Source organism: Coregonus lavaretus, assembly GCF_964263955.1.
Source record: "Coregonus lavaretus genome assembly, chromosome: 40".
Taxonomy (NCBI): Eukaryota; Metazoa; Chordata; class Actinopteri; order Salmoniformes; family Salmonidae; genus Coregonus; species Coregonus lavaretus.
The window spans coordinates 9884618-9901361 of record NC_140027.1 but is presented as its reverse complement, the minus strand read 5'-3'; positions in this window follow the sequence as shown (position 1 = coordinate 9901361).

Genomic DNA, 16744 nt, shown 5'->3' with positions numbered 1-16744 from the left:
TCGCTGTCTGCCATCTGCCCGGTACAGTTGAAACTGGGATTCATCCGTGAAGAGCAAACTTCTCCAGCGTGCAAGTGGCCATCGAAGGTGAGCATTTGCCCAATGAAGTCGGTTACGACGCTGAACTGCAGTCAGGTCAAGACCATGGTGAGGACGACAAGTATGCAGATGAGCTTCCCTGAGACGGTTTCTGACAGTTTGTGCAGAAATTCTTTGGTTGTGCAAACCCACAGTTTCATCAGCTGTCTGGGTGGCTGGTCTCAGATTATCCCGCTGGTGAAGAAACTGGATGTGGAGCCTCCTGTAGCTCAGTTGGTAGAGCATGGCGCTTGCAACGCCAGGGTTGTGGGTTCGATTCCCACGGGTGGCCAATATGAAAAATGTATGTACTCACTAACTGTAAATTGCTCTGGATAAGAGCGTCTGCTAAATGACTCAAATGTCCTGGACTGGCGTGGTTACACGCGGTTGTGAGGCTGATTGGACGTACTGCCAAAGTCTCTAAAACAACGTTGGAGGAGGTTTATGGTAGAGAAATGAACATTCTGTTCTCTGGCAACAGCTCTGGTGGAGAGACCTCTGTTGCATTTTGTTGTGTGACAAAACTGCACATTTTAGAGTGGCCTTTTATTGTCCCCAGCACAAGGTGCACCTGTGTAATGATCATGCCGTTTAATCAGCTTCTTGATATGCCACAGCTGTCAGGTGGATGGATTATCTTGGTTATCTAAGGAGAAATGTGTGCACAGAATTTGAGAGAATTAAGATTTTATGCGTATGGAAAATTTCTGGGATCTTTAATTTCAGCTCATGAAACATGGGACCAACACTTTACATGTTGCGTTTATATTTTTGTTTAGTGTATATTTATATAGTATTTAAAAATTCATCACATATTTATGATTTTATATGGGAATCAAAAAGCTTTCATGAATGTTCACCATGTGCTGATGTGCTAATCAACACTGTCAACAGACTCCATTATGACATCACAATGTAACGGAACCCTTGCCATGATGTCATTGCTGGTTCCATCTGACTGGCAAAATTCTATTTCCACTCAGTTCATGATAGATCTCTCACAGAGATAGGTTAAGTTCTTATTTAGAGAGTGTTAATATTTATCATCAATGGCTTATCGAGGAAGAAAAACAAGTGAGTTTGACAAACTCCAGAAGGAGAACTCTAAGTTGAAGAGTGTCATCGAAAACTTGAGGAAGCGAAACATGGCTTTAAACCAACAGGGTGACCAGGACAAGTCTTCAAGTTTTGTAAGGCTCATCAGTTTTTCTAAAGTTTTTCTAAAATATCACTGTGTTTATTTTGTGGTTTCATAGATACACAGTAGGCTTACATCCATAAAATCTTTAGCTTAAAAGCTTTATATGACACACTGTAGAAACTATTTTGACTACTTCACTTCTGCTATTCATTTCACCATTGTGATCCAGGGCTATCAGGAGAGCTACACAATCCCAGAAGGCCATCGTGGCTTCATCAGTGACGCCAGACTTCGGCAGATGCAGAGAGCTGAGAGAGAGGCCATGGAAGCAAAGCAAAGGAAGATAAGTGCTGTCCACGAGAATTACGTCCGGACTGCTCTCGTCGGTGTTGGCAGCACCTTCGCGCACCACTTCATCCCCACTATGCAGTGCACTCTGCCCCCGAAAGCTCCGCTAAGGCCTTTGCCACGAAGGCTTGAACACATAGCTCTGGCCCCACTGAAGAACGTGGTGGGGGTGGACGGAGCCCAAGTTCGACCCGGATCTCACTCTCTGGAGTCCATCCAGGTAAAGAAGTCATTCAGCAGTAGTAGCGTGCATCCTGTCCCCGACCCTTCCACTGGAGCTCCCTCCAAAAGGGGCAAGAAGAGGAAGGGCAGGCGGGGAGTCAAGGCCCTGAAAGTCCATTCGGACCAGGGCTGTGCTGACAACAACGGACCCATTGACGTGTTGGAGGAGGTGAGGGCCATCGAGGCTCACCTGAAGGAGGAGGCCTGGAAGGTAGGATGGACTTCGAATTTATTGTAAATGTGCAGATTTGCAGTTCGGGATTATACTTGGACTGATAAATTGCCAAACTAGACAGTGGTTCCATGTCTTAGGACACTGTCTATGACAGCATGATAGAATAGATCATAGAATACAAGATCTCTCTATGTATTAGTTTATGTATATAGTTCTATATGTATTTCTATGATAGGAGCATTATTTTTTGGTCTACTCCAAAGGTGGTACATGCGGTGAAGGCCATGGGCAGGAGAAGTTTGAGCCCGGTCATGTCTATGGGGGAAATAGCCACCAGCTCTCTGGGAAGCCTGAGCTCAGTGGATATGAACACCCCCGAGGAGCTCCGTGACTACTTGAATGTCGGGACCCCGGTCACGCCGCGTGACCCCACACCCAGGCCTACTCCACCTCCTACCAAGCCCAGGAGCCAACTGGCTCGGCCTATAAGGTTCCTTAGTCTGCCAAAGGCTGCCACCGGCTCAGGTCAGTCCCTCTCATGTACTCACACTAATGGGAATTCGACGGGGAGATGAAGCTACAGTGAGGGAAAAAAGTATTTTATCCCCTGCTGATTTTCTACGTTTGCCCACTGACAAAGAAATGATCAGTCTATAATTTTAATGGTAGGTTTATTTGAACAGTGAGAGACAGAATAACAACAACAAAATCCAGAAAAATGCATGTCAAAAATGTTATAAATTGATTTAATTTTAATGAGGGAAATAAATATTTGACCCCCTCTCAATCAGAAAGATTTCTGGCTCCCAGGTGTCTTTTATACAGGTAACGAGCTGAGATTAGGAGCACACTCTTAAAGGGAGTGCTCCTAATCTCAGTTTGTTACCTGTATAAAAGAAACCTGTCCACAGAAGCAATCAATCAATCAGATTCCAAACTCTCCACCATGGCCAAGATCAAAGAGCTCTCCAAGGATGTCAGGGACAAGATTGTAGACCTACACAAGGCTGGAATGGGCTACAAGACCATCGCCAAGCAGCTTGGTGAGAAGGTGACAACAGTTGGTGCGATTATTCGCAAATGGAAAAAACACAAAATAACTGTCAATCTCCCTCGGCCTGGGGCTCCATGCAAGATCTCACCTCGTGGAGTTGCAATGATCATGAGAACGGTGAGGAATCAGCCCAGAACTACACGGGAGGATCTTGTCAATGATCTCAAGGCAGCTGGGACCATAGTCACCAAGAAAACAATTGGTAACACACTACGCCGTGAAGGACTGAAATCCTTCAGTGCCCGTAAGGTCCCCCTGCTGAAGAAAGCACATATATAGGCCCGTCTGAAGTTTGCCAATGAACATCTGAATGATTCAGAGGAGAACTGGGTGAAAGTGTTGTGGTCAGATGAGACCGAAATCGAGCTCTTTGGCATCAACTCAACTCGCCGTGTTTGGAGGAGGAGGAATGCTGCCTATGACCCCAAGAACACCATCCCCACCGTCAAACATGGAGGTGGAAACATTATGCTTTGGGGGTGTTTTTCTGCTAAGGAGACAGCACAACTTCACCGCATCAAAGGGATGATGGACGGGGCCATGTACCGTCAAATCTTGGGTGAGAACTTCCTCCCCTCAGCCAGGGCATTGAAAATGGGTCGTGGATGGGTATTCCAGCATGACAATGACCTAAAACACACGGCCAAGGCAACAAAGGAGTGGCTCAAGAAGAAGCACATTAAGGTGCTGGAGTGGCCTAGCCAGTCTCCAGACCTTAATCCCATACAAAATCTGTGGAGGCAGCTGAAGGTTTCAGTTGCCAAACGTCAGGCTCGAAACCATAATGACTTGGAGAAGATCTGAAAAGAGGAGTGGGACAAAATCCCTCCTGAGATGTGTGCAAACCTGGTGGCCAACTACAAGAAACGTCTGACCTCTGTAATTGCCAACAAGGGTTTTGCCACCAAGTACTAAGTACTGTTTTGCAGAGGGGTCAAATACTTATTTCCCTCATTAAAATGCAAATCAATTTATAACATTTTTGACATGCGTTTTTCTGGATTTTTTTGTTGTTATTCTGTCTCTCTCTGTTCAAATAAACCTACCATTAAAATTATAGACTGATCATGTCTTTGTCAGTGGGCAAACGTACAAAATCAGCAGGGGATCAAATACTTTTTCCCTCACTGTAGGTAGATTGATAGGAAGACAGTAGAAAGGGAAGGGACACAAATAGCTTTTCATATGACTTTTTTCCCCAGCTTAGCCCAAGGCTAAGACATTTTTCCACATTTGCTTTGCTTGTTTCACATTGAGATAGTCTTTGCTGAAGGCTAACTGGGTGAGCACCAAAAAATGTGTGCTAAATTTAGAATTATATGATGTCATAATGAACTAAGATGTTCTAGTTTTAAAAGCTAAAAACAGATATGGAAATTAATAAATACATGAATATAAATATAAATATAAATATAAATATAAATATAAATATAAATATAAATATAAATATATATACAGTTCACAGACAGATAGATGTCCACTGTCAACCTATAGACAAGAAGTTAGCCAGTGAGCCAAAGGACCAAATAAAGACCAGCTTGCAGCCCCTGTCCAACCCAGAGCAGGCCCTGACTAAGACCTTCCAGCTGCTCCGCTCTGATGACTGGTGAGCATTCACTGTAGACAAGACCAATGGAGCTCGGCTAAAGGAAGCACAGTGTAGTGTCCTTGTAAATGTAGATTTTAGCTACAGAGCGTAGAAACTACAGGGAGTCCTAATTGATGAACATCATCATAATGTTTTTCAATGGAAAATGTTGTGGAAATTGCTTATGTTTCTTTCTCTGAATTGCAGGGAGAAGAAGATCGAGGGCTTGACCTCTCTCCGTGCGTTGGCTCAGAACCACATGGACATGCTGATGCCTAAACTCCATGATATCTGCCTTGCTATTATAAATGAGGTAGCTGTATTCATTCACTGCCCTATTTATTCATCTGCACAAATCTGCTACATTTGGAGAACAAGTCAAGACAAATGATTGTGTCATGTTTCTGATGTTAGCGGGTTGTACTGCTCAACATTAATAGCTGGTCCTGTGTGTTATTATGATTCAGGTGAAGAACCTGCGCTCTGCAGTGTCCTCTGCTGCCATGGCCACACTGGGTGACATGTACGCCTACCTCCAGAGGGCCATGGACAGTGAGGTGGAGGGGACGGCACGCGTGCTGCTGCACAAAGCCAGCGAGTCCAACACCTTCATCCGGCAGGGCGCAAACTTTGCCCTGGGTCACATGGTGCAGAGCTGCACCCCTACCCGTGTCATGAAAGCCCTGCTGGTCGGTGGGCTGAGGTAAAGAGGGAGAGGGATCAATTAACAGTCACTCACTAAGGGGTAGATCCTAACTTCCACAAATGTTCACTTTGTCTCACATTGAAAGTTTGACTCGAGTGGTAGTTAGGATTCACTCCAAACAGCCCTGATGTGACAATGCAATAGATAATTGATATGTAGTGAACTTTCTGGTGCAAAATGGTCACTGCTTGCTTATGTATACTACACATTAGTATTAGGGCCAGGACAATACCAGTATCACAATATTTTTTCGATGGCAAATATGAAAACTCAAAGCAGATATCACTCTTTGGTCCTTAAAAAAAAATGATGTATGTAAAATATTGTGTGCTATAGCTTGGAAATAAAAATAAATGTGACTCAGGATGACAACATAATGATATTTGTTTTCAACATTACAACTGTTTTCCTAAAGAAGTTAAATCCGCTTCGTGTTTTGGATACTGGTATGTCCCGGCCCTAGTTAGCAGTGAATGTGTGTCATCTCTACACAAGAACGTTTGGTAACACTTTCTATGAAAGTGATGATCCAGAGCAGGGCCGGCTCTAGCCTCTTGGGGGCCCTAAGTTGGGAGACCCCCCCACCAAGCAGGCAAAAAAATTATAACGGCTGAGAGAAAAATTACGTTTTTAAGTTAATTTCCTGCAATTCGACACATTTTGCCATGGGGCGTATATATATTTTTGCAGTTTTAAAGCTTATTTCCTGCTATTCTACCCATTTTGCCATGGGGTGGAGAAAAATGTTTGCCCTTTTAAAGCAAATTTCCTGCAATTCTGCACATTTTGCCATGACTCATGCCATGTTAATGACATCTGAGTGAAAATGACTCAATATGGGCACCCTTGAGGTCAGGGCCCCTGGCCACGTGGCCTGCGTGCCCGTTCAATTTTCGTCCATGATTACTACAAGTTTAGATAACTGGCTGGACTAATTTACCATCTAAAAATTATTAGCTGACATGGCTAATTGAGTAACTGTCAGTGACTGACAAAACAAGAGAAAAACTGCTATTCTACTATTCTAACTCTCAGCAGTAAATTGAGACGCCGACTGAGTTCCTAAAAAAATACAGTATATATAATAATTTGGGTCGGGGGCCCCCTAAGCGACCGCTTATGTCGCTTATGCCCTGCTCAAGAGCTTTTGTATAATTTCATCCAGTAGTTTTGAAAGTAGTGCTCACAAGCCAAAACTGGTCCCCGAAAATTGTGCACAATTGTGTACTATGACATCCATTTCATATGATATGCTACGTCCTGCAAAGAAAATCATAAAATAAAAAAACAATTTGTTTTGCAATTCCTATGATATGTTACAAATTCTGATTAGCTTAAAGCTAGAATCCTTAATTGAAACAATAACAAAGCTTCACCCCACCTCTGTTTCGGTAAATAGCTGAGGGATGGGCCTTGAGAAATGTAACCACCATCAAATTCATAGACAGAGTTATGGATGCAAGGACTGACCATCCATGATATCAAAATTATAGTTGTAACCATTATTTGAGGCTAAACAGTGTTTGTTTATGAAAATGAATGCACTCACTAACTATAAGTCGCTCTGGATAAGAGTGTCTGCTAAATGACTAAAATGTAAAATGTTTACATGTACATTGTTTACAAACATTGGAGTAAAACAAGCTTATATTTTGGGTTCTGAACTAAGCCCATGATGCATTTCAAAGTTATGTTCTTCAAGAATCAATGGGTATATATAATTAATTAATAAGTCCAAAAATGGATGTAGCAACTAAGGATTCAAGCTTGAATAAATCATATATAAACACTTTTTATAAAGAGTTTACTTACCATTTATTGATAATTGTTCCTACGTTTGTAAATGTCAATAAGCAATCTCTAAATAGTCATTTACGCATTAATAAACTCTATTTTAAATGATCTATTAATGATTTATACGATAATTAATCAAGTGTTTGATCATAGTATGTTCAAAATCTGTAAATGATTAATAATGTACTACTAATGGACTTATAAACCAGTTATAAAGGAGATATTGTCAACACATAAGATTATTTATAAGCCATTTGTTAATGGCTGATTAATGGTTTGACTCAACATTTATATACATATTTACAAATATATTTATATACAGTATGTCATGAATGGTATATTTATTATTGTTTATGAGTTTATTTGTAAATGTGAGTACATGCACTTACTAATACCTCAGTTGATGATTAATGTAGCTCCTTATAAACCATTTACTAATTATTAATAAACTATTTCGCAGCCTCTAATTTAGTGTGCACTATGTATACTTTATAAACATTTATAAATGACTTGTTACTCCCCAAAAGCTGGCCACATTAGTAGACAGTACCTGATGCTCCAGCAATAGCTAAAAATAACCTAAAACATGCAATGATAATAGAAGTACAAAATACAAGTATAAGAAAAATAATTACATTAAAAACAGAGCATCTCCAGAATCTATTTTATTGCATGAACTTCTTGCTTCACAACTGCAGCCATTAACAAAGGCCTGATAAATCACAAGTGATCATCAACTTCGGCAACTTGCACTTGAACAAAAAGCATATTTGCAGTGCTATATCGCCATTTAACAGGCTATAACTTCTCTCTCCGTCTCTGACCATGCCTAGAGTATTGCATTGTAATGTTTGTTAATGTCTTGTAACTGAAGATTATGCCTTGTATGTGATTCCATAATTGTATTAAATATCTGCTTTTCGTATTCCACTCTCAGACCAATTCTTGCTAGTCAACGTCAACTCAATGCTTAATGCTTGCATATTTTAATTATCTTTATGGAGTCAGATTAACATTTTTAATAGGCTAATATACACAGTATATATGTAAATACTTATATATCAGACTGGTGACCCCGACGTGATTTATTTTACAGATACTTTGGACTAAATTTGAGTTTATTCTATTAGATTAACTGATATATAACGAACAAATGGCCTACGTGATGGCGAATATGCAAGCAATCTATATTTTTGAGTTATGGCAATCGACTCTAAAAAGTTTCGTTAATTTTAATTATATTATCTATACAATAGGCCATCAATAGGTCTGGCATATTACCTCTTTCAAGGAGCTTTCCATTTTGATAGGTTTATTTCACCTAAAACTTTTTAGGCCTACCTACAGAAAAATAAAAAAACAACTACGGATCCCTGCCCAGCCTGGCATTAGTTGCCCAAATGGTGTTTAGCATCCCCAGTGGCTCTGCAGGAGCTGAGAGGGTATTCTTCGCGGCTGGCCTGCTCTCCAGGCACCATCACATGAACCTGAAGCCACAGACTCTGGCCAAACTCATGTTTCTGAAATCAAAGGCACTGTAGACTGAGCCTAATAAGCATTTTTCGTTTAATTTGTATTTTATTCTAAGTAAGTCAAACAGCCTATGTGTGCAATTTAAAGACTATAATGATTTAATACAACAAAATGTTGTTTAAATGCTGAGCACTTAATGTCCATGCCAGCGTAGTGTGTTGCTCTCGCAAATACTTCACAATTTTTTTTATTTGTAGGCTATCGACTTGAAATAATTGAAATTATACATCCTAAATAATCCTTCCTAGGCTACCTGTCTGACTCCTGACCTATTTAGAGTGTTTATATGCTGTTTAATATGACATGTAGCCTATTTGAAATGATGAGCGCTTCTTACAGTCACCTTTTCCTGTTGTTTATTAAAATACTTTTAATACAAATCATATGGTTTGGTTTCAACACTCGTGATATATAACCTACCGCAAAACCAAATGGTAGGTTACAGCATTCAGGGCTCGAACCACCCAGTTTATAATTTCAATTAAAAAATCTGAGTTGTTGACCAATAGTATACTGTAAAAGTGAACTTCCAATCAGATATCAGACCTTTTGCATGTCTAAAGCAGAAGACAATGCTACCTGTGATGCTGCAAGGACCATGAACTGCTGGTCTGAAGATTGTCTACAGTGACTACAGTGCTGGCCATCCAGATCGTTTTGAACACTTCTGTCTGATCCAGAATCAGATGTGTTCAAGGGAGGATTATATAGGGCCCATAAGTAACTCTTTACACTGTATGCAAGAATTTCCTCTGTGTTGTCTTAGGAATGCTGCATTATCTCACCAACCCCCTCTTGTCACCCCTCTGGGTAGCAGAGGTTTTATTTTTAATATTTTATATTTAACCTTTATTTAACTAGGCAAGTCAGTTAAGAACAATTTTTTATTTACAATGACGGCCTGTAGGTCTGATATATGATTGGAAGTTCATTTTTACAGTATCCTATTGGTCAACAACTCAGATTATTTTATTCGAACAACTCGGCGGCTTATAAAAGAGTCTTAGATTCATTGTCTCTCTCTTTTTCTTTGTTCCTGACCTGCGCTGGTGAGATCCACTCTCTCTCTTTCTCTCTCCACAACAGGGACTCTTGGGGCATGACCTTTCAGGCTATGACTTCTCTCTCTCTCTCTCCCCCTCTCTGATCATGCTTAAAGTATTGTATTGTAATGTTTGTTAATGCCTTATAACTTAAGTTTATGCCTTGTATATGATTTCATAATGTTAAATATCAGCCTTTCCACTCTCAGACCAATTCTTGCTAGTAAATGTCAACTCATTGCCTAATTCTTGCTTGCATATTTTAAGTATCTTTATAGAGTCAGATAAACATTTAATATATAAATACTTATACAGTTGAAGTCGGAAGTTTACATACACCTTAGCCAAATACATTTAAACTCCGTTTTTCAATTCCTGACATTTAATCCTAGTAAAACGTCCCTGTCTTAGGTCAGTTAGGATCACCACTTTATTTTAAGAATGTGAAATGTCAGAATAATAGTAGAGAGAATGATTTATTTCAGCTTTTATTTCTTTCATCACATTCCCAGTGGGTCAGACATTTACATACACTCAATTAGTATTTGGTAGCATTGCCTTTAAATTGTTTAACTTGGGTCAAACGTTTCGGGTAGCCTTCCACAAGCTTCCCACAATAAGTTGGGTGAATTTTGACCCATTCCTCCTGACAGAGCTGGTGTAACTGAGTCAGGTTTGTAGGCCTCCTTGCTCGCACACACTTTTTCAGTTCTGCCCACACATTTTCTATAGGATTGAGGTCAGGGCTTTGTGATGGCCACTCCAATACCTTGACTTTGTTGTCCTTAAGCCATTTTGCCACATCTTTGGAAGTATGCTTGGGGTCATTGTCCATTTGGAAGACCCATTTGTGACCAAGCTTTAACTTCCTGACTGAAGTCTTGAGATGTTGCTTCAATATATCCACATAATTTTCCTTCCTCATGATGCCATCTATTTTGTGAAGTGCACCAGTCCCTCCTGCAACAAAGCACCCCCATAGCATGACGCTGCCACCCCCGTGCTTCACGGTTGGGATGGTGTTCTTCGGCTTGCAAGCCACCCCCTTTTTCCTCCAAACATGATGATGGTCATTATGGCCAAACAGTTCTATTTTTGTTTCATCAGACCAGAGGACATTTCTCCAAAAAGTACAATCTTTGTCCCCATGTGCAGTTGCAAACTGTAGTCTGGCTTTTTTATGGCGGTTTTGGAAAAGTGGCTTCTTCCTTGCTGAGCGGCCTTTCAGATTATGTCGATATAGGACTCGTTTTACTGTGGATATAGATAATTTTGTACCTGTTTCCTCCAGCATCTTCACAAAGTCCTTTGCTGTTGTTCTGGGATTGATTTGCACTTTTCGCACCAAAGTACATTCATCTCTAGGAGAGAGAAAGCGTCTCCTTCCTGAGTGGTATGACGGCTGCGTGGTCCCATGGTGTTTATATTTGCGTACTATTGTTTGTACAGATGAACGTGGTACCTTCAGGCGTTTGGAAATTGCTCCCAAGGATGAACGAGACTTGTGGAGTTCTACAATTGTTTTTCTGAGGTCTTGGCTGATTTCTTTTGATTTTCCAATGATGCCAAGCAAAGAGGCACTGAGTTTGAAGGTAGGCCTTGAAATAAATCCACAGGTACACCTCCAATCGACTCAAATTATGTCAATTAGCCTATCAGAAGCTTCTAAAGCCATGACATAATTTTCTGGAATTTTCCAAGTTGTTTAAAGGCACAGTCAACTTAGTGTATGTAAACTTCTGACCGACTGGAATTGTGATACAGTGAATTATAAGTGAAATAATCTGTCTGTAAACAATTGTTGGAAAAATTACTTGTGTCATGCACAAAGTAGATGTCCTAACCGACTTGCCAAAACTATAGTTTGTTAACAAGACATTTGTGGAGTGGTTGAAAAATTAGTTTGAATGACTCCAACCTAAGTGTATGTAAACTTCCAACTTCAACTGTATATCAAATACTACCACACGTCAAAGTAAATCAATTTAATATACACCATCACAATGTTTTTTTATTTTTTTATTTAGGCAGGTCTTAATTTTTATAAAAAAAATGTCTTTCAAAATAACAGAATAGCATATTTTGAGTTTAATTATGTTACTGGGCTTAGTTAGCCAAAGCTCGACTTCAAGTTCAATCTGCCATCAAGTCGAAACGGTCCTATGCCAATATGTTTCCACTGTGGTGACGGAAAAGGGATATGGCTTGAAAACGTTATCTCAATCCAGGGATGGAAGGTGTCGCTGTATTCCTAATTGTCCCATTATCCAAGCCTCGAAATCAAGAAGATTGAAATAAAATACTGCTAGTTTTTAATTAACTGCCTTTTTCATCAGCATGCTAGGTTACTAGCATGCTAAAGTAGCTTATTAGATTCCACAACACTTCTGGCAGCAACTCACCCCAATGCTAGACGTCACATTTTAATGGAATCCATTTTGTCTTATACTTCCTTGTGTTGTGTACTTCTTCTTTTACTATTCCATGATTTAGGTTATTTTTAGCCATTGGTGGAGAGGTACTGTCTACTGATGTGACCAGCTTATGGGGAATAACAAGTCATTTATAAACATTTATTTACATTTACATTTTAGTCATTTAGCAGACGCTCTTATCCAGAGCGATTTACAGTTAGTGAGTGCATACATTTTCATACTTTATAAAGTATATATAGTGAACACTTTAGATTAGGCGGTATTAGTGAGATACTGAGGTATTAGTAAGTGCATGTACTCACATTTATAAATGCACTCATTAACAATAAATAAATACACCCTTCATGACATTTAAATATTTGTATATAAATGGTAAGTCAAACCATTAATCAACCATTAACAACTGCCTTATAAATAATCTTATGAGTTGACAATAACTCCTTTATAACTGGTTTATAGTACATTAGTAGTACATTAGTAATCATTTACAAATTGTGTACATGCTATAATCAAACACCTTATTAATGACCTTATAAATCATTAATAAATCATTTAAAATAATGTTTATAAATGTGTAAATAACTATTTATAGATTTCTTATTGACATTTACAAATGTAGGAATAACGATTAATAAATGGTAAGTAAACTTTACAAACAGTTTATAAATTGTTTATTAAGGGACTTTAATATAAAGTGTTACTGAACATTTTGATCCATCGATGAGTCTTCATCAATACAAACCATTATCATTTGTCTCCTAACTCATATATCTCTATGACCTGTCACTGATGTTCTCTGTTTGTCCTTCCTCAGCCACCGTAACGCTGCGGTGAGGTGCTGCACTGCTCAGCACCTGGAGAGACTGGCTGAGGTCATGGGGGCGGCTCGTCTCCTGTCAGGGAAGAAAGAACTCACTGACCGTTTCTTGATTGCCGTCAGTAAACTGGCTGTGGACCCTGCACAGGAAGTCAGGTGGGAAGTTCATCCTGTATAGTTGCTTGCTTAAACATAATGGCCGGCCTAAACTAAGGCTGGGATTCAATCCATGGCACGCTATAGCACTAGACCACCGACAATGCAGCTTTTAAAGGTTATTTATACTTGAGTCGACATCTGCAGCGTTTACCACGATTACGAATTGAAATTGCCTTTAAAAGCCACATTGTCAGCTGTCTAGAGCATCTACGCTAAAGGGTGCCATGGATTGAATTGTGGTCTCAACTAAACCCATCTAAAGACAGAACGTCTTGAAGAACATGAAGTAGCGGAAGCGCTATTCCAAAACAACCACAGGTGCTCTTGGAGGGGAATAGTAATTGAAAACCAAAAGGAAAAATTATAAACACAAATAGATGCTACTTGGCATAGAATAATCCAAGTCCAGGCACTCATGTGGGTTTGAAAGTTAAAAAGCCAAAGGCTTAGCCTAAGCCAAAGGCTTTTGCCAAAAGCTTTTTACCTTTAAAACCCACACGAGTGCCTGGACTTTGACTTTTTTTGTCACGTTGCACCTATTTGTGGATATAATTTTTCCTTTTGCTTTTCATTTAAAGACAGAAAGTCTTTATGTCAACCCCTTTCAAACATCAAACAGATCCTAATACACTTTACAAATTGAACACAGTCAATCTTCAGACACAACAACCAGACACCAACCAGACAAAACAATCACACAACTGTAGACAACACTTGGATGACCTGGGTGACCCCAAACTGATTATCAACATAGTTGCCATTTGGGTTGTGTTTGTTAGGGCACAAAACTTTTTAAAACATTTAGCAATGGAAAAAATAGTCAGTACCTGATTCAGTTTCCTTCCTTCCATTTGGTGCCTAATGAAGACAACCCTACTTGAACACAATGGTTGGCCTGAGCCAAGCGCTGTGCAGATTCGCTAAGATTTTTATAATAACGAACGGTTAATGACCAGTTGTTAGATAGTTGAGATGATTTGTAGATCAGGTAATGCAGTGCATTACTCAAACCGACCCTCTTGCAAATTCTACCTAATGTCTTATTTTGATGGGATAGTTTTTCTCAGGTTGCCATCAATTGTGTACTGTTTTTAATCACAGACAGCAGGAAATTGTTTGATCTGTCGCACGTTTAAGATGATATAAATATCTTTGTCCACAGGCATCATGGTCGCAATATCTTGAAAAACATGGCCACCTATAGCAACTTTGCTAAAATGTGGGACAAATTCGCTCCGAAGAAAGAGCGAGAATCCTTGAGGGAAGTCATCTCAAAGCTTAACCTCAAAGCAAGGTACGTTCTCTCTGGATGAGTGGAAGAAGTATGACAAATGAGTTGATATGATTACAGAAATCCAATCCCACTGGGCACAGACGTCAGTTCAATGTCTAGTTTTGATTTACATTTGGGAAATCAACCAAAATGTGAAATCAACCAAAAATGGACGACATTAACTTACTTTGATTACTTCTTGAAAATGTAATCAGGTTCACCGTCATCACATAGATTTTTTTGTTGTTGAAATGATGTGGAAACAACGTTGATTCAACCAGTTTTGGCCCAGTGGGATGAATTTAATATACTGTAACATTCTATCTTTCTGTCTTTTCTATTTTTCAACAGGAATATCTAAATAATCCCCAACTTGACTATATATTTGTATCTAAATATTTGCACATTTCCCAACTTTACTATTACACTGGGGGGAAAAAGTATTTAGTCAGCAACCAATTGTGCAAGTTCTCCCACTTAAAAAGATGAGAGAGGTCTGTAATTTTCATCATAGGTACACGTCAACTATGACAGACAAAATGAAAAAAAAAAATCCAGAAAATCACATTGTAGGATTTTTAATGAATTTATTTGCAAATTATGGTGGAAAATAAGTATTTGGTCAATAACAAAAGTTTTTCAATACTTTCTTATATACCCTTTGTTGGCAATGACACGGGTCAAACGTTTTCTGTAAGTCTTCACAAGGTTTTCACACATTGTTGCTGGTATTTTGGCCCATTCCTCCATGCAGATCTCCTCTAGAGCAGTGATGTTTTGGGGCTGTCGCTGGGCAACACGGACTTTCAACTCCCTCCAAACATTTTCTATGGGGTTGAGATCTGGAGACTGGCTAGGCCACTCCAGGACCTTGAAATGCTTCTTACAAAGCCACTCCTTTGTTGCCCGGGCGGTGTGTTTGGGATCATTGTCATGCTGAAAGACCCAGCCACGTTTCATCTTCAATGCCCTTGCTGATGGAAGGAGGTTTTCACAAAAAATCTCACGATACATGGCCCCATTCATTCTTTCCTTTACACGGATCAGTCGTCCGGGTCCCTTTGCAGAAAAACAGCCCCAAAGCATGATGTTTCCACCCCCATGCTTCACAGTAGGTATGGTGTTCTTTGGATGCAACTCAACATTCTTTGTCCTCCAAACACGAAGAGTTGAGTTTTTACCAAAAAGTTATATTTTAGTTTCATCTGACCATATGACATTCTCCCGATCCTCTTCTGGAGCATCCAAATGCGCTCTAGCAAACTTCGGACGGGCCTGGACATGTACTGGCTTAAGCAGGGGGACACGTCTGGCACTGCAGGATTTGAGTCCCTGGCGGCGTAGTGTGTTACTGATGGTAGGCTTTGTTACTTTGGTCCCAGCTCTCTGCAGGTCATTCACTAGGTGTGGTTCTGGGATTTTTACTCACCGTTCTTGTGATCATTTTGACCCCACGGGTTGAGATCTTGCGTGGAGCCCCAGATCGAGGGAGATTATCAGTGGTCTTGTATGTCTTCCATTTCCTAATAATTGCTCCCACAGTTGATTTCTTCAAACCAAGCTGCTTACCTATTGCAGATTCAGTCTTCCCAGCCTGGTGCAGGTCTACAATTTTGTTTCTGGTGTCCTTTGACAGCTCTTTGGTCTTGGCCATAGTGGAGTTTGGAGTGTGACTGTTTGAGGTTGTGGACAGGTGTCTTTTATACTGATAACAAGTTCAAACAGGTGCCATTAATACAGGTAACAAGTGGAGGACAGAGGAGCCTCTTAAAGAAGAAGTTACAGGTCTGTGAGAGCCAGAAATCTTGCTTGTTTGTAGGTGACCAAATACTTATTTTCCACCATAATTTGCAAATAAATTCATTAAAAATCCTACAATGTGATTTTCTGGAATTTTTTTCCTCAATTTGTCTGTCATAGTTGACGTGTACCTATGATGAAAATTACAGGCCTCTCTCATCTTTTTAAGTGGGAGAACTTGCACAATTGGTGGCTGACTAAATACTTTTTTCCCCCACTGTATCCCCTCCAGTCCCCAAACTCCAATATTTTCAGAACTCGCTCGTTCTAAGAAATTTGACCCTATCATCCAAACCCCAATGTAAATGGATCTTTAAGCTGCATTGACTCCTTGTCCAAGTCCTGAATCCACTATAAGGCGATATCAACCACATTCAAAGCACTAAATGACCTCGCCTCAAAGCGCATATCTGATCTACCAGCCCAACAGTGGTCTACTGAAACTACTGACCTCTACACCATCCTCAAAACCAGCAGTCTTCTTTTGGAGCCAGATTGGTCAGTGCTCCTGTATGGCACCAACATTGTGGATTTTCATCCAATACTTATGGACTATGAGAACGTTCTTTGGACAA